Source organism: Cygnus olor, chromosome 14 (assembly GCF_009769625.2).
Source record: "Cygnus olor isolate bCygOlo1 chromosome 14, bCygOlo1.pri.v2, whole genome shotgun sequence".
In the NCBI taxonomy this organism is placed as follows: Eukaryota; Metazoa; Chordata; class Aves; order Anseriformes; family Anatidae; genus Cygnus; species Cygnus olor.
The window spans coordinates 16,596,857-16,616,266 of NC_049182.1; the positions used below are offsets into that span (position 1 = coordinate 16,596,857).

Below are 19,410 nucleotides of genomic sequence, written 5' to 3' on the forward strand. Positions count from 1 at the left end.
TCTTGAACTCCACCATCTCATGGTCACTGCATCCCAAGCTGCCCCCAACCTTCACATCCCTAACAAGCCCATCCCTGTTGGTAAGGACAAGGTCCAGAAGCACCCCCCGCCTCGTCGACTCCTCCACCACTTGCGTCAGAAAATTATCTTCAACGCCTTGTAGGAACCGTTTGGACTGCGCATGCCTGGCCGAGTTGCTTACCCAACAGATGTCTGGATAATTGAAGTCCCCCATGAGAACCAGCGCCCGTGGTCGTGAGGCTACTACCAGCTGCTTGTAGAAGGCCTCATCGACCTCCTCCTCCTGATCTGGTGACCTGTAGTACACCCCCACAACAGTGTTCCCCATACCAGCCCACCCCTTAATTCTCACCCACAAGCTCTCCACTTGTCCTTCATCCTCCCTCAGGTGGAGCTGGGTACACTCTAATTGCTCCCCCACATAAAGGGCAACCCACCCCCTTGCTTCCCTAGCCTGTCTTTCCTAAAAAGGATGTAGCCCTCCATGACAGCATTCCAGTCATGCGAGCTGCCCCACCACGTCTCTGTGATTGCAACGAGATCGTGGCCCTGTGACCGAACACAGATCTCGAGCTCATCCTGTTTATTTCCCATGCTCCGTGCATTGGCATACAGGCATTTTAGGGAAGCAGCAGGTGCAGTTACCCCTGGAGCGATGCAAGAAGATGATTCCAGACGGGGTATCGGGATCATTACGTTCTCTGAGGAGCCCTCAGACAATCCTATGGGACAACTCAGAGGTTTTTCCCTACTATCTTCAACAGTGACAGCAGTGACAACCTCCCCCAGCCCTTCTCTGTCACTTTTAGCTCCCCACCCTTCCCCCGTCAAACCTAGTTTAAAGCCCTGGTAATCAGCCCAGAGAGCTTGCTCCCCAACACACTTGTGCCCCACTTGCTGAGTGGGGCTTTTCTTCCTTGAAAGATCATATTTCACAAAGACAGATCAAATGCTATCAGGGAAAGCTAGACTGTCTTCATATGAATGCAAGAATTATAAATATTCTTGGAGGAGCTCAAGAATTATAAATATTCTTGTAGGAGCTTGCACAATCCAGTTACAAGACAATTTTATATTAAATGCCCAATTAGGTCACTCTTGCTCAAGGAAGAGATCATTTGCTTATACATGTAAGTATACTGAATGAAATAAATATGGCAACAAATACTCAAAAAGAGGAGCATCAAGATGAAAATATGGAACTCAGTATCTTAGAAAACTAATGTCTTCTCACCAGCTCTCACCGTCAGACTCGCATGCAGCTAGAGCAGTAATGACAGTGCAAAAAAGAAATCTTTTCATGAACAGATGTGGGTGCTGTCCTACTACTGACTTAATCACAAGAAACTTTTTGGCTAGTTGCTTCTTTAACTCATAAAACACCTCCAGTGCACAGCATGTCTTATGCTATTAAAATACCTGACTTCGAAACAAATAGCACATTATCTGATCTCACAGTATGTTGGTCTGCTTTCAGAAATCAACCATTTAAAACGCCCCCAAGAACTCAAGCCACCCTTGCAATTCTATACCCCTGGCAGGCAAAACAATGAACAAACAAACCAGCAGTTCTAAACTGCAGAGTGTAAGGCTCATGTTAAACACCAGGGAATTCATGTTATCTAAGATAAGGCATTTGGAAGCCAGGCACTTAGCCACCTACAGAAGGTGACTTTTCTCACTTTATGGTGGATTTTACAACTCTAGTGACTCTATTCACTGAAATATGAGTCCAGAAGACTAATTCTGACTTGACACCTGTATTTTAGATGGGAAAGTTTGATGAAATTAGTTTCAACCTAATCAAATCATAAAAAGCTTAGTTAAATACAACAGATTGCTTACAGTGCCTAAGAATTTCCATCACTCTTACTTCTTAACAAACACAGCAGACTAATCTGTCAGGAATAGTGAGGTGGAGTTTTATGATAGAAGCTACTGGGAAAGTTAGCCATCATTCTGGTTAACTCTTCCTCTGCTCTATCCAATATTTAGAAATTCCACTTTATTTATTCATTAAAGAAAATTAATTCAACAGAAACATCAATGTACAAATAAGCTCAAAACGTGAGAATGAAAAATTCCTCCCTTACTTCTCACTGATATCCTTTCCATTTAAAAAAAAAACAACTCACATATCAATTAAACTCACCTGTTAATTAAAAGCTTGTCTGGAAAAAAAATGCTAGTTGGAAGCAAAAGAAAGTGTAAAAAATATCTGAATGTTAAAGCTTTGAATTTTAATTACTTACTCCCAGGTTCGTTTGTGATCCCTCAGGTGTTGGCTGGGCAACAGCAAAGAACTGGAAAAAATAAACAAAATTATTTTGTAATTCCTGCTGTGGGGAACAAAATGCATTGAGAAGGCTTCCAATTTTCTCTTCTTATTTTGTTTAGAATTATTCTTTATTAATGTATTTATAAGAAAGTATCCACACACAAAGAAGAAAGATTCTGGAAGATTACAGGCAACTACAGTGAATAATTGTTCTACAAATTTGACTTTTTTTTTTTTTAATAATATAAGAGTTCCTATTGTGTTTCTCTCACAATGGAGAATATCACTATAATTATAAAAGGGAGAATAATGTATAAAAATTGGCATAAGGTCTAAAGTTTTTATCAGATCACCAATTGCATGTATATATTAAATTTGATGTACTGTTTATTGTATATGCACTTAAATAAAGAAGACATTATTAAATCTAACAAAAATCCTGGAACTCGGAATTTGATCCTTTCTCTCTAGCTATTATATAATAGCTGGACATTTGACCACCTTCCTTCTTTTCTAGATTTCCTTCTTTTTTAGATGAATGATATTTTTTATTAACAGAGGATACTTCATCTTAAGAAAGGGAGTCTGGAAATGAAATATAGAGACAGTGAATAGTTTTGCTGGCTCTCATAAAGACAATCAACCTCACCTCCTCAAACCCCTTAATATTTTAACAACCTGAAATTTTGAAACTGTCCTTTTCTTAAAGATAAACATCTGGGATTCTTAAGGTTTCTGATGAGTCTGTGTGTGTGAAAAACTGGGCCATCCAAATCAGAACGGTTGCACATTCAGTGCTCTAAGAACTGGAATTAATACTTTCATTTTTTTCATGACATACACATAGCATATGTACATCTGCTTTAGGCAGCCCAATTGTCAATAAAGTACTCTTGCAAATTAACTTGCATGCAAGCAGATGACAATATGCAACTGAAGTAACCGTGTTCATACAATGCAACCTTCTTCCTCACCTTATTTCATATTGAGTCTCAAATTGCACTTAACTCTTCAAAAGAAATATAAATTACAAACAGTTCATTTACTATGGATATAAACCACATTCAAATACACAGAGTGAAATATTATGCAGAAACTGAACATGTAAGAATGTGGTTATTCATTTCTGATACAGGTTATAAAACAGTTAAAGAAGCAAATGCTTCTTTAAACTGCATTTAAGGACCTAGTAATGTGAAATAATTTAGATCCCACTTGTATTAAGCTCATGGTTAAGGTTTTCGCATCAGATGACCAAGACTTTATGAACTATAACAGCACAAGTTATTTCTGGCTATTACACTCATCTTAGGGCTCCTGTTCAAGCAATACACATTCAGTTATGTATTCAAATAGAGGCTTCTTCTCATCGCATTCCACCAATAACTCTGAATTTTCTGAAATTCAGTATTTTTAGGAAATTAAAATATTAAAGTACATTAGGAGTGGGTGAAGAATGAGCCAAAATAAATTTTGTCAGAGTTAAAAAAAACAAGCACAAAACAAACAAACAAAGCAAGCAGGCTTGTATGATCCATTTTGTTTCCAAGCTGAATGTCTTTCAAATGGAGACAATATCTTGTTTACTGCAGTCATTGATGTTGGAATTCAGCGACCTGGGAGACAGGCCTTATAAGCAGAATCTTATTTATAATGGAGAATGCATTGCACCAGAAGTAGCCATGATGCATTCAAATACCCAGGCTACAATTACTGAGACATCTTATGAATCTGTAATTCATAAGGGGATGCTTTATGAAAATTCAAGACATCAGCAGGTCTTATGTAGGTTACTTGTAAATATGACTTTAAAAATTAATACATATTCTTTCTAGAAGAATGAGAATCTCTGAAAAAAGGATGGTGACATACAGCTTCACTTCAACATTAATTGCTGAGGAGAATCTTCTCTGAAAAAGGTTGGTGGCACACAGCTTAACTGCAACATTAATTGCTGAGGAATTATTTGTAGGTAACAAAGTGTAATTTCAAACGTTTTTATTTAAAAGTATATTCAAATTACAATTAAATTTCCTATTGCTATTTATAAAATGCCTTCCTTTTCCAGCATGGGATGGGCCCACTCCAAAGTGATGTAAATAACTTCTAGAATATTTTACACCCAAGCAAAGCATCTATTCCAATGACAACAGAATGGACTGCAGACACAACAGTATGACAACTAATTTGCAAGTATGTAAGATAACAAAGGGGGAAGGATAAAATGGATTATCCAAAAGGGTGGATAACATCCATCACATATGGGATTCCCATCTATTTCATTCATGAGAAATTATATTCAAAAACATGACATGAAAACGTATCAGAGGAAAAAGTTTCCAAAATTACTGAATGCAGACAAGCTGGGGTCCCTGAGCATGCCCCAGAACAAGGTGTGCGATGTGAAGCTCATCCTAAATTTGACTTTTGAAGCTATAACAGCATCTGTCAAGCCACATCAGGAATGTCTACATTTGTGTTTTGCCTAATCTGCCGACTGTATAATCTTTCCTTCTAAAAACATCAACTGCTGATTGTGGATACACTGGTCTGAGAAAAAGAAAAACGTTCCTGACATTGACAGTCACTGAAGAAGTCACAGAGAGTCACAAAAGTTTTTTTATTACCAATTATAATAGCCACTGGACTCTTTTATTTCCTTTTATTTTACTGATCCTCTAGAAATGAGAGTGGAGGATAGAAATTCTATTAAATTTTTTTCCGATCACTAATTTTTGTCTATATCTAAAGTATGAGGAAATTCTATGCATCCTTTTATGTTTATGACTGAAGAACTAAATTAGGAGGAACAAACAGTGGGAAAATACATTGCAAGTTTTCTAAATGTTTTGCATTCTGTAGAGTCTTTAATAATAACACCAGCTGGAAATAATGGTAAGTTCCTAGGAGAAATGGTAAATGCTAAATAAAAGATCATTCTCAGTCTAATGCTCATGACTTTTTTTCTCTTTCACCCTAGTTACCTTTTTTTCTTTTCCCTTTTTCTGTATATAGATTCTTGAATTATTCTCCTCTTCATATATATATATTCTATTCTTAAAATTCAAATGTGCCTAATCAACAAAACAAAACCGTAACAATTCCATTTCCAGCAACCATTTGTCAGTACACTAGCTCAGTTCCAAATTGCTCTGAAAGTGTTATTTAAAAAGCAATAAGAAGTTCTTATTCATGCGGTCATGCTTTTTTGTTATTCTTACTTGTTGGCATCCAACACGAATTCCAATATTTTCTGCATATTACTGTTAATTTATGCTTCATGGGGAGTGGCCATTCCTTTCCTTTATGGCAGCAATCAATGAGAACTTCTCAACAGTTATGAGACAGAATCCCATTTTAAAATGGCAAATCATATTAAGTTTCTATATCATCCTTGCTCCTTTGCCAGCACGTCTGATCCATTTCCAGAGTACACGAGTCAGGCTATGTGCCTTGGTTAATAAGTAAACAGTTCCTGTAAAACTTCTTTCTTCTCCCACCATCTTAACCCTCCATGTTGTTTGAAGAAATCCAAGTTATATTTCAAACAGGATCTCTTCTGTTCTTGTTCCCTGTCTTTTCTTTCTCTTTGTTTAAGACGAGATTAGTAGTGTCTTAGGTCTGAAACTTCATAAGTGAAGCAAATCCCCTTTTGCTAGTGAAGCTTTTGGCAAGGCATTTTTCTGTGTTTTGTACAGTACGTTACCATCATGATCAGCACAGATTTTGTAAGTCCCACCAGCATGGTCTCTTAATGAGTGAGAAATTTCACTTTCCAAATTTTCTTAAAATGAGAAAAGGATAATATGTGTGAGTTAGAATGGAAATCATTCTCTCACTGTTGAGCACTTTTCTGGGTCTAGTCCTGGCAAATATGAAGAAATATACCTGCCATTATGATTAGTAATATAGGCATGCATCAACTGAGACAGGAACTATAGCTCCCAAGCCTATTTCAAGTTTCTACTAAACTTTTGAAGTGCTCAAATTAGCAAATTTTAGCCATTGCCACCTTAGTCTGCATTTGACATGACTGCAGCAAGCAGTTACTGATCAATTCTCTGATCAATTAGAACCTGATTTTGGACATACTGCTATATATAACAGTACAACTATTTTAGACATATACATTTCTGCTTTAATTTCTACATGATCTGTTTTTTTTTTCTAAATTTCTGTCTGGTGCTGAAGAGGGAAGTACAGAGCAAGACTTTTCCTTGGGACAGATCTACCTGCGCTGAGCTTAGTGGTGGTGCAGCACAGGAGAACATAGCTAATATGCTATATTTTCAGCCACTCATATTTCACACCAAGAAGAGTGTGGGACGGGATCAAAAAGCTGCATTCTCCAGCCCTGTGCAAGACAACTCTTAACCACATATTGCTGCTTTTTCAATCCTGCCAATGAAGGGGAAAAAACAAAATCAGACTGTGAGCCCACACCGTAAGCTTGTTTGCAGAATATTTCTTTCAGATGAATGCTTCTAAGACTAGAAGTTGGGTCATGATTTTTCCTACTGGCATCATGGCCTTTGAGCAATTTGTAAATGTCCAATTTATATCAAAATATTATGGTGATGACTTTTGCTTATTTTTATTTTTATAAATGAGTATGAAATACTTTGTCAGTATAAAATAAAGAGCAGATCAATAGATCAGAGAAGGATCTGAGCAGAGCAACAATCATGCTATAAATTTCAGAGCTGAGCAATTTCCACACAAATAAAATAAAGCTGCAATGGGCAAACGGTTTCAGACTCTAAGTGTCAGACCACTGCTGTGTGACTGTGTTACAATCCCAAGGTCACTTAGGCGGAAAGCAGGTGGACAGCACTTGGCAAGGCAGTACTGCAGCTATGCCTTTACATACAGGCACTCCCCAGGAGGACAGAGCGTAGTGCTTCAGGGCGACTTCCCCTGCCCCGTGCCCCTTCACAGGCTGGGGAGTTCAGGTTAGGAACTCTTACAGAGGGTCTGGTTTTGTTTCTAACTTTGTCTTTCAAGTAGAGAAAGAGGAAAATAGATGCAACTTTCGTATCTTGTAATTTGTTAGGGCCTAAGGTTTCACATCCTCTCAAGGGAACACCACAGAGGTCTAAGAACTGACCGGTTTGCCTTCAGATACAGACAGCTGATACCTGATGCTAAAACAAGCTGGATCTTAAGAACCTGTGAGTAAATGTGACTCTCAATCTTTCAATCAGAGTACTGTGCAACAGGATGAAAGCAAACTTTTTTTAAGGCAGGAAAGCCAGCTATTTTAACAATACTGGTTCGCTATTTTCACTCCAAATCTGCTTCTTTTTCATGGAAACATTCATAATAGAATTCTGTATCTGATCTACAAGTCGAGATTGACATACCAAAGCCCTGTTTACCTCAGATATGTTTGCAGTTTCTGTATCATCTCATTTGCCTAGAGGCTGACCAGTCTAGCCTCCTGTTCTGTTGTTCAGACCAGCCGTGCAGGTGATGTCAAATCTAATAGCCCATTTCAATGGGATCCCGATATTCTATTACTGTGTCAGTCTCTGGAATCTAAAATATTATTCAGCATTTTAAGAATAGTATAAAATATATTCATTTAAAATTCTATCAACCAACTGAAAAATGAATATGAGTAACAAAACTGTATATTTGGGGATTTTAGAAAGAACGTTTAAGAAGAGAGTTCATTGGAGATTCAATGCTCAAGAGTTTCCCTCCTGACATTTCCATCCAGACATTTGAAAACGGTCAATATCTCACTTAATGAGAATATTTGAAAGTCTGGCCATTTCTTTCAGTACGCAAAAGGAGAAGAAACTTTTTGAAAAAACTACCCTGCCATCTCCAGCCTCAACGTTCCAGTGTCTTTGGTTAACAATAATTAGGTGCAAAACTTCAGATTTGATAACTGAACACTTTTCATAAGCCTTAAATTCATAAACAGAGTAAGATCTCCTCCTTGATATATTTAGTATATTCTATGTGAAACACTACTATAATTTTTGCTGATCTGTAATCTCTTTCTGAACCATGATGCACACACAAGTTTTTTAAGCCTCTGCTCCTGTACAGGGTAACCGGAGTTTTTTGACATTTAAAATATCTAGCGGCATGACAAGAATTTCTATTTGCATATACATAACTTGTGCCAAGGAAACTAGAAGAGTGACAAACCATCAACAACAAGCTGCAGCATTGCCTGTGGCTTTCACATCAAGCCTGACTTCATACAAAAAACATTACATTGTAGAGAAAAAGTAGCTTGACCGCCAAAGCCCTTATTTATACACAGTTCTCTTCTGAAAAAGGAAACGTACCATTTAAAAGTTATTGTGGAAGAGAAAACTGCTTTATGCATTTATTTATTTATTCGAAACTTTTTTGTATTGGTAATCCATTCAGGGAAAAAAGTTTCCTTTTTGATACGCTACTTGACATAAACATCTATGTGAGGATTTTCCTTCTCCTCCATCTCTGACTATCAGCAGTTGTATCTCCCGAGGTTAAACTGGGCTGTATGATGTCTGTGGAAGGTTTGGTATAGCTTACTACTGCATCCCACTGGTGCATCTTCCTTCCCTCTCCTGAAGAAGCAGCTGTACTGTGCAACTAAACCTATAGCTAGTGAGGCTTAATGTCATAGAGAAGTAAAACATGATCTTGTTTTCATGTGACCGATAGTGCATATATTCCTTAGAATCTCAGCAGAGTCCAAAGGGACATTTCATGCAGCTAAAACAAGCAACTCATGCAAACCATCTGCAGCTTAACCACATGACAGACCCAGTGGTGATTTCATAGTTGCCAGTAAAACAAACTCAGATTCTTCCCAGAGAGACAAATGCTACTGCAAAACAAAGCAGAATATTTCACAGCTTAGCATATGAGTCTTATGATAGCTGACCAAGAGAAAAGGAGAATAAAATAACAAAGAAACTAGGACTACAACAATCAGGCAAACAAACAAAACACCTAAAGCTAGAAACTGATGCACAAAGTAAAAACACCTCAGCTGCATAACATGCTGCTTTGTCTCCAGCTAGTAGAGTTTTGTATTGCAGGAGACAGGGCAGTAAGTGCACAAGTACCAAATACAGTATTACGTACTTTCAACTAAGAAATCTGTGCAATGCAATATAGTCACAGAATGTGTAAATAGGTAAGAAATTCCTTTGCTGGATATTTTAATTTTTTTTTTTCTTAAATTGTCTATGGGACAATCCCCTGATATCCCAGGGAATAATGAACACGTAAGACTCAGAACAGTGAAACACACTGGTGTTTCTGTGTTTTGGTAAGGAGGGAGTAAATGGGAGTAACTGCTGTCCAGCAAGTGCTCCACCCTGGCTGCTCTGAGAGAGGACAGGTTTATTCTTGGCCCATGCATAGCATTTCTGGCTCCCAAGACTGCATCTGCTCTGGAAACCTTGAAGATCCACCATGACCACTTCAGAAAAGGTAAGTAACTTGGGCAAATTCTTACTTCAGGCAATTCAGTGACAAACGTCACCCAGGAGGTCCCAGTGGCACACAGTGGCTGCACCACGGACACTGCTCAACTCAGAGGAGGAGCTTTGTGTCGCACCCTTCACCCAAACCTCACATTGCAAATGAAGAGTAGAGATGTATTTAGGAGACAAAAGGGTGGTACTCCCTATCTCTTCCTGAAGTGTACGTTTTGAAAAGATGGATGTTAACTAGTGAGAAAGGAGAGCTATATTGATGCACGTTGGTGGGTCACAGCACTTCTCTGCAGCTTTTTCAACAAATGTCTGTTACATATTTATCAATCAATCATCTCTAAGTTGAATAAATACAATTTTATGGTTAAAAGTAACACAGTCACATTTCAAGTGATTTCTGCAATTACATAAGCAGTTAATAGCTCTACACTGAATTTCAATACACAAAAAAATTGGTCAGACTACATAAAAGACTGAATCATTTAGGCTCTTTTTTTCTACATCGGTACTTCTGACAGGGATAAACAAAATGCAATTTAAGACAAATACTTTGTTTACAATGCTGAACTGCTGGCCATTTTGTCACATCACCTGTGTGTTGGACACAACCTGATACTATGCACCACAAGATGACTTAGTCTAAAAGAAAGAAAACATGCCCAAATGGCTTTGCCACTTCAGAGCCTCATGCCTTATACAAACTTGTTGCTAACCCCTCTGCTAGAAATAACTACCTAGAAGAGGTTTTAGGTTGTATTTTCTCTATCTGTAACTTCTTCTCAGGTTCCAAACATTCTTATTCCTTCCTGCCATGACACTCTGAAATCTGAAATTTGTATGAAGCTACAGATTCCAAGAAAGCCAAAAGCATTTTCATGCCACACTGTGAACTAGCAAAAAATGACTAATTGCCATACTTCTATCAAATCTTTTAAAATTTCCAATACTTTGGTTAGGTTATATCTTCAAAAATGACACCAGATAACACGCTTTAGTCATATCTGCCTATAATGCATACACTTGCTTGCTAAGATGACTATAGAGACTGTTTTCATATTCTGTAGTTTGGACTACATAATATAGAAAAAAAAATAAATCTGTGAAGCACTGGACTGACAGTTCCTAACCTGAATACCCACCTAATGTTACTTAGAAAGAAAAAATTTACTAGGGTTTCCGGGTTTACAATGAGGAGAAAACCTTTCTCTAAAGTACGCAGTTCTAAATGAAGCTGTGCTGTGGTGGCTTACACCTTTGACGTAGGGGCTGTCATCAAAGCCAGCAGCCATTTACCAACTTAAACCAAAGATACACAATTATGTAATTACACAAAAAACACACAGGATAATCTGCAATGCTGAATAGCTTTGTTCTGGACTCTGCAAGCTCCTGAAGGTAACAACAACCTTAATGACAGAGATTATTACATTACAGCATCTATGTTCATGAAATCTTTGGGTTTTACACATCTTAATGCAATGAATTTTCAGGATAACAAAGGAAATTTCCTTTGACTCGCAAAACTCAGTCAAAACACTAAGAAAATAAACTTATGATCGTGCCTCATGGGTAAACTGCAAAAAGGAAAGTGGGGAACATTCCCACTACCTAGTCTTATATCCAACAGAAACACCCATATTAAAAATTTGGGCCCCTGTAAAGCAATAAAAAGGGTGAAAGAGCCTTAGTTCAGAGATGACTTGACTTAGACTTCCCTGAATTGCTGCTTCAGGAATTATCTTCCCCTCCTGTTCCTGAGTATACCGAGAGCCAAAGACATAAGATGCCTATCTTGGGAACATCAGTTGAATTCGTAAAATTAGACTCTATGACCACCTGTAAAACTCCCGTCATGCTCATTTCTTTAGTTTTCACAGTAACTCCAGGAAGAGAGCTTAAGACAACATGGCACTTGTGCACAAGCAGCATCAGCCACGATGAGTACCTTTTAATAGCAAATTCCACATCCAAATGCCTTTGTCAAGCTCATTCTTTAGCAAAGCAGTAAAACACACTTCCTCCCTTCCTTCTTGGAAATCTCTGTGTTCTCAGTTGCTATTTCAAATTAACCTAGATATGGAGATTAAACAACCATTTGGGAAAAAGTGCTAATCAGAGGGAAATAACATTGTCTAGTGTTTCTCAGCCAGAGTGGTTTTGCTGTGGATTAAGTCTACAGCACAGAAAATGGAGATGACTCTTAGAAATAAGAAATGAAACCATCTATTTTCTGTGACCTCCTACAATAAACAAGGCTTGAGCACAGCAGCTGTGAGAATCCCCTGCATATGCTGGCTGATGGCGATCCAGGGCTGACTTATTTCGGGCTGTATCCCTTGCGAATGACTGAAAAGCTGGCTTGTTCATTTTGTGTCCTTATTCCAGTTGCCAAGATTTATCTCCCCAGTCTCACAATCCTTTGTGCACACAGCTCTGTGTAGGAAGTCCTGAATAAAATTCCCTTCATCAACGCAAAGCCTAGTTAAGTGCTAGGAGTCTACTTATGCAGCCATCCCACGTTTTCCATAGTTGCGAGCTCAGCTGACATAGCTCAAGTGAAGGAAGAACAAAACAGGTGAAGGAAGAACAAAAAAACATCTGATGTCCTAGAAGATGCCACGGCCTCTGGGAAACAAAGATGGCAAGCAACAGTGATTGTGAAGGTCAGGAAGTTGCATGAACCTGTCGTAGCAGGCAGCAGCCGCAGTGGAGGATCAGGGGCCCAGGGCGCACAAGGCCCTGTGGCCGCCTGGCCTCCCCGCGAGGGCTGAGGGATGCTCCCTGCTCAGGAAGGTACCCGCTTCACTTTGACTGCTCTGGGGAGTCCTGCGGTGCCCTACTCATGCTCAGATTGATGCCGCTGGTGATATAAATCTGGGCTTACTTAAAAAATTAAAACTCTTATGTGATAAGCCGCATCTCCTTCCATGGCCACCTTGATTCCTGTGTTACTTACAAGAAATGCTCATAATAATACCTTAAGTCAATTTATGGAGCGTTTCAGTTTTTATTTTTTACAACTGTGTTTTTCAAAAGAGCACATGAATAATCAAAGCAGAAATAATGAGTCAAATCAGCAAACGCAGTAATTTCTATGTGTAAAATAGTTTCAAATCAGAAATTGAAGTTATATTTATACTAATGACAACCTTAACATCCTAACAGGCTCCAATTTTTGCATAAAAATGATACATTTTAAATATCCAAAAGCTTGATGGGAACTTTATACTCTGTTTATGTTAAACCAAAAAAGTGAACTTAAAGTAATCATGTAAATTGAATGATAATAAGAGTTCTTTTATATTTTTAGACTACTTCAAATGAATAATTTAAAAGGCATCAAGCAAAATATTTTATTAACATAAAGTTAATGGTATATTTTTATAGTATCTGATTTTCAAAAATTTGTACCAGGACATTATCATAATCAGCTCATGTCAGTAGTATGCTATTTCATACAGAGCAGTATGCTCTTATTTTTGAGTAGCGTTAATGTACTCCTTGGCACAGACATTAAGTCTAAACCTTATTCCTGAGCTATCACTACTGTCTTTATTAAAATACTTGTAATTTGTTAACTTTTACATAAATCTAAAATAAAGAGGACCTTGCTCTGTGAATTGAAATTTCTGCTAGGATGTATTCCAATGACAAAATAAAGGGCACAACAGTAGGAAATTCCATCATTCACAGACAGAGAAAGAAAATGAAAAGGATCAGCCAGCCTATGTGTCACAAAGCAGAAAGGGGAAGTCCCCCCCTAATACTATCATATTGTGAAACCAAGATAGTTACAGAATATTAGAAGTTTCCTTTCCATTCCTTGGCTAGAAAATAGAATAAATAAATAAATAAATAAATAAATAAATAAATAACTTAGTGCCAACTGGAGGAACAGGGAAAATGATCCCACTGGCTAACAGTTGAGTTCTAATTCAAAGATTGATTTTTTTACTTTTATTTTTTATATGCTCTTGTTACCAGTGGTGAAGATTACTTGAAATGTGATTTTGTCCCACTGCTCATACTAGATTCAGAAGCTTTCTGTAGCATGGTAACAACTGCATGAGGTTTCCAAATTCAGCAGTGGAGACCATGCAAAAGCACTTATTTCCCTGGCTTGCCATTTTCAGCTTCTATTAGGAGATGAAGGTTAAGACTATATTGCAGGTATGGGTTTGTAAAACCTTGCAAAAACTATAGCAAAACTGCATTAAAATCCACAAAGTCTATACCACATTTTATTATTTTAAACTTTTCTTATTTCATACAACTCTTTTTTTTTTCTGAGAAATAAAAATGCTTTTTTTTTTTATTTCTTCTTCCACCTCCCCCAATAAAGGACACCTTTAGAACTCTTGTACTACCCAAACAACTCTCATCAATAATCAGTGTGAAACTGACATTTATTTCTCTGTGATTGCACTGTCTAATGCCCACTCATTTATTATATATTCAAAAATAATTCTTGATCATTAACACCAGTGACAAATGTATCTCCATAGAGCACTGCCGTTGGCTTTGCAGTAAATAAATAGAGAAAACTGAAGTCAGTCATGTAAAATAACGAAAAGACTAAGCAATTGCAGACTTCGGGCAGTGGAAACAAACTTGGCATGTTTAATTACCCTTATCAAAGGACTTGATACTTTGATAATATACTGTGTAAAAATGCTGTAACATTTGAGAATAGTTTGAATTAAAAATTCCAATTGATAGTTTGTGAAAATAAAATATAAAAAGGCTGTGAGGGTGAATGTGTAGCCTCATGAGCCTTCTTCAGTACTTCAGTGTCTTAATAATCACCCAGTAAACATTTGAAGCCCCCAAAAATGTTCAAATGATTAATTTAAAAAAGAAACAAAGGAGGAAGATTTTTGAATGTGGAGTCCTATGACAGACTTCAAAGATCCCTTGAAAAGAGAACACTTTGTGATGGAAATATTTTTCCTCGTGGGTTTTCTATCGCCATTTGAAATTTTATATGCTTTCCCCATAACGTTTTGCCCATTATATTACCATCTTCTCTACAGCAGCAAGAAAATTATTAAAAGATGAGAAGATGAAGAAAATCAACAAAATTGCTTGGCCTCACAAGTTATGAATTGAGGGAATACATGATATTTTTTCAAATTGAAAAATTAACAGTCTGTAAGGAAGCTTTCATAAAATTTAAGGTAATAAACTGTTCTTACAATGTTATTTTTTTCTCAAATTATGAATGACGCAATAAAGATTTTTTATTTATTAAACACGCCTAGACGTACACTGGAGTTCCAAATCTCTGGGCACTGAAATTTGTCCTGTGCAAAGACTTAGCTCAAAGCCTAATAATTACTTGAAACACCCCACCACTTATATTTTGAAATCTCAGAGGACTCTGCTTTGTGGAAATTGCAGTTGCTTAAATATACATCTTGTGTTTGTGTATATGCGCATCTTTGTCTTGAAAACCTATCTACAAGGATGTAATATATAAACACACAAAAAATGCACACATCATTTAGTTCTGTCATTCCCTATTAAAGAGATCAAAAACAAACAAAAAACCCACCCACATATAAAAACAAAAAACAGAACCCACAGCCACTTTGTCCTAATGTTATTTTGATGGTAAGCAAAATGGTTAACAGACTTTATTATTCTTTAAATATTTGAGCTAATAGAACCTATTCCAATTCCTATTATGTTTACCAGTAAATTTCCGATAACATCTAATGAAAGGAAAATTAAACACAATGAAATTTATATCATTTCTGAGGCTGAGAACTTTCCTATTACAGTCATGTCAATCTTTTTTTCTTTTCCTAATCCAGTGACATGTTACATTAACATCAATTAATCATTGGAAGAAACTACCACGTGAATTTGTACATTCTCATTTCCTAACATCTTTAAACCCAGATTGAATGGATTTCTGAAATACACCACTCATAAAAATAAGAAATTTTGCTTATGGAGGAGTAATTAGATGAAGACTCGTCTCTGTGCCCAGATCTAGAAATCAAATTACATGACCTTTCTGACATAAATTCACATATCTAACTCCATCAAAATCACATGCACAAGCCTGGAGAAAAGCATAGTGTAGAGAGAGCCTCATTCATCATACCCTCTGCATTGTGGTGGCATCTACGCTAATTTGTGAAACACAGAACAAGGGATATGTTGCGAGAGGACTGTGACGGCTGGGGAAGTGCTGCTGAAGCAGAATAAGGCTGGTGAGCTTATTAACTTGCTGGAAATGATGGTAACACTGCTCTGGAACAAGGTGGAAGTCTTTAAAATGTTCTGAAGATGACAGAAAAATTCAAAATGATACAACTAGAAAAAACAAATGATCCTACACAAAAATTTCTTTATGTAGCAAGAGTTGTAAATGTCAGAAGTCAAGCCTGCACTCTTAAAACTGGGCTTCAATGACGCTTACGATTGATGCTGAGGGAAAACTGTCACCCTTTATTATCAAGCTGCTGAAAAGGAAACTCCACAGAGAAAAATACCCCTTTCCTTTTACTGCTGCAAAATGGTGAATTTTTAAAAAAGTTTAGAAGACATAGGTTTGCTGCTAAGACTAGCTGAATAGCAAAAAACTATATATATACTCCTACCTACTAGTTCTGTATTTTATAAAACCTTCAACTATTACAAGCATGACAACATTTACATGCGGTTTTATTGTCTTCTCCTTTGTTATATTAACAGCACTTCGAAAATTAATATTTGAACCTAATTCCATTAAGGTGTACCTGAATTTAAACTGTCCAGTCATCTAACTGAAAAGAACTTTCACTCAAGTTATATCTATTGGCACCCTGTCCTGTTGTTAACACTGGTATTATTTCGTGTTAATAAACATACTCCCTGGCACCCACAGGTACTGAACATCTCCTTTCAGCCCTACTGAAAGACGCTGTAAAATTTCCACTCCTTCATTTGCCAGCTAAATGCAATACTAGAAATACTTGTTCCAAAGGAAAAAAAAAAAAGGAAAGAAAAAAAAAAGAGAAAAGATCAAATTACAACACCATCCCTTTCAACAGTTTAATATTGTATCTTAGCATTGTCCCCTTGACTGGGAAGGGACAGCAACAAGGATTAGTGTCTCCTCTCTAGAAATCTTAGGGAACTGACTGAATTAAACTGTAAATGTTCCTGGAAATGTTTTAAGATTGGATAAAGTTTCACTATCCTTGATGACTAATAAATGCTTGATAACCTAGAAGACAATTACTTAAAAATGACTGTGACCAACACACTAATGACAGCAAGGAATTTAATGCAAATGCTGCATTTTTTTTTTTCTTTTTATACCAGAACAAGAACTTCACTGGAAGTGATGATGAAAGAAATTCAGTCTGGTTTGGCCTAAGTAATTAGACAAAACATTGTTTTGGAGTGTGGAAATGAACAGCCTTTGTAAATCATGTAGAAGGGTTTACTGGAGATAGAAAGCATGCTACCAAGCCTCTAGAGGAGATGCACATACAGGTGGACAGACATAGTTGGCTGGCCTTAGTTCTTTGCTGTTTAATACAAGTAGGCAGGAAGCGAGATCCACAATCTTCAGTGGCCTCCATGCTGTGGTTATTTTCTGCTGAATAGCACAGAAATAAAAGCTTTCACGTGTATTTTTGGAAGTTGAATTCTTACAGTGGTAAAATAACTGTAATCAAGAACAAGCTGAATATGGAGTGTAGGAGGATAAAAAAGGTTTTCAGGGCTAGAGGGTCCTGCAGAAGATAGGAAAGTCTGAAGTAAAAATAATATTTTAAATGGAGCTTTACATGAAACTTCTAGATTTAAAAACTTCTCTTTTGGAGTCCATGTGAGAGCATTTCTTGCAAGATTTTTGCATGGATATTTTTGAGGGCATTCTCAGCTGTTAGTGGATTTATACAACCTCCTCTGATTATCTCATTTGAATTAGAAAGCCATAAGCAGCCAGAATAATTCTTCATTGCACCTGCACCTACACAGAGGAATAATTCCTTATCACTTAATGCCAAGATGGAAAAATGTTGGTGGCCCAGATCAAGAATATGTCATGTACTTGAGGAAGTGATTAAAACTATAAAAAATAACCAGCAGACAGGCAGTCAGACAGCTAGGATATATCTGAATGCTAAAATTCACATCTGTTTCCTACTCTCATCCAAATATGATGATCAGATTCTGGATATTGGCTCAATCTCATAATAAAAATGAATTAAAAAGTAAAAATGTTGACAGAAATTGGGAGTGCACAAGCTTACTATCCTTTGGTTTTGTATGATTCCTTTACTCCAGCATACTGTAAACAACTCTACAAAATTCTTTGTGCTGTCAATACTACCTCCCTTTTTCTGTAAGTAGATACATAAATACTCTTTTATGCACCATGTATTTAAAGCACTGTGGATGCACCATGCGTGCTAGAGAGACCTGACATGACTGCACTCAAGCTACCCACTATGGATTTTCTTCTTTGTGTGTACATTGTTCTAGTATGACTCAAATTCCTGCCTCCACATTGTTTATTTAAACAATGGATTATTATTATTTTTTAACAGATGGAAATATAATGCTTCAGTTATGTAGTAAGAATTAGGGAATAAAAGCAGTGTGCGTACAATACAAAACAGGAACAAAGTACTTGGATATTTCCTCACATTTTATTTTCATTCATCCTCCCAGTATGGGAAAACACAACCGTATGTAAACTCAGACACTCTAAAGCTTAATGGGGAAATTGATATAAAATACATATGCACTAGGTTTTTTGTGAGTATTTTTGTCTCAGCAACAACTGTACTTTTTTCTAATTAGTACTTCAAATTCCTTCTCAAATCTCAAAACCAGGAATTGCATTTGGGTAATAGTCATCTGGGCATCAATGGTAACTTCTCAGTCTTACCTTATAGTTTAGGTTATTATTCAATTCAGCAATTATATACAGAAATAATTTTTGATCTGTTGATTATGGTCCCAAGAAGAATAGAAAAAAAAAAAGGAAATAATTAACAATTTTAGAAGAACAAGAATGAACGGCAGTTTGTTGAAATACTGTCACAAAGCCATCCATCCACTGGGGATGTAAGGATAACTTCCCAGACCAACTGCAGCACTGTACACTCAGTAGATGTGAACTGCATCTCTTGATGTGTAGTCCAAAACAGCTGCTGCTTTGTTTTCTTTTCAATCTTCCCTTAAACTTTCACCATGCTTATATATCTTTTAACAAACAAAACAACAAGTTGGATGCTATCTCACTGAAACCTCGTACCTTTTCTTTTGTTTTTCTATATATGGTTTTATAGCTAACCTGCAAGATCTCTGGGGTTAAGACAATCTTTTATTCTTTGTCTGTATGTAGTGAATAATGTAGGATCCTGATTTGTGGCTAGGCTCCGGAGTGCTATGATGTAATACAAATAACGAATGAAAGCACTTAATTTTTAATTTAAATTAAAAATTGTCAAAAGTGATTACTAATTTTAGACTTATCAACCAGAAACAGCTGGGATCTCATTTTAGGAGATCCCAAGCATCTATACTCTCAGATAATTCAAGTGCAGCTGGAGTGCTCATATTGAGCACCCAATATCCTTGGCCCCAAAATTAATTGAGGATTTTGAAAGTGCTGGCTCAGATATTAGCACATTCCGTTGATTATCCTTT

At 36.9% G+C, this 19,410-nt stretch overlaps 1 protein-coding gene across 1 annotated transcript in view; it reads right to left on the bottom strand.

Moving 5' to 3' along the window:
* Positions 1-19,410, bottom strand: part of TENM2 (teneurin transmembrane protein 2) — a 1,590,996-nt gene that overhangs the window by 709,467 nt on the left and 862,119 nt on the right. Inside the window, exon 10 of the mRNA XM_040574031.1 lies at positions 2,274-2,324. The gene's annotated coding sequence lies outside the window, so the exon portion shown is untranslated. The remainder of the gene's footprint in view (positions 1-2,273; positions 2,325-19,410) is intronic.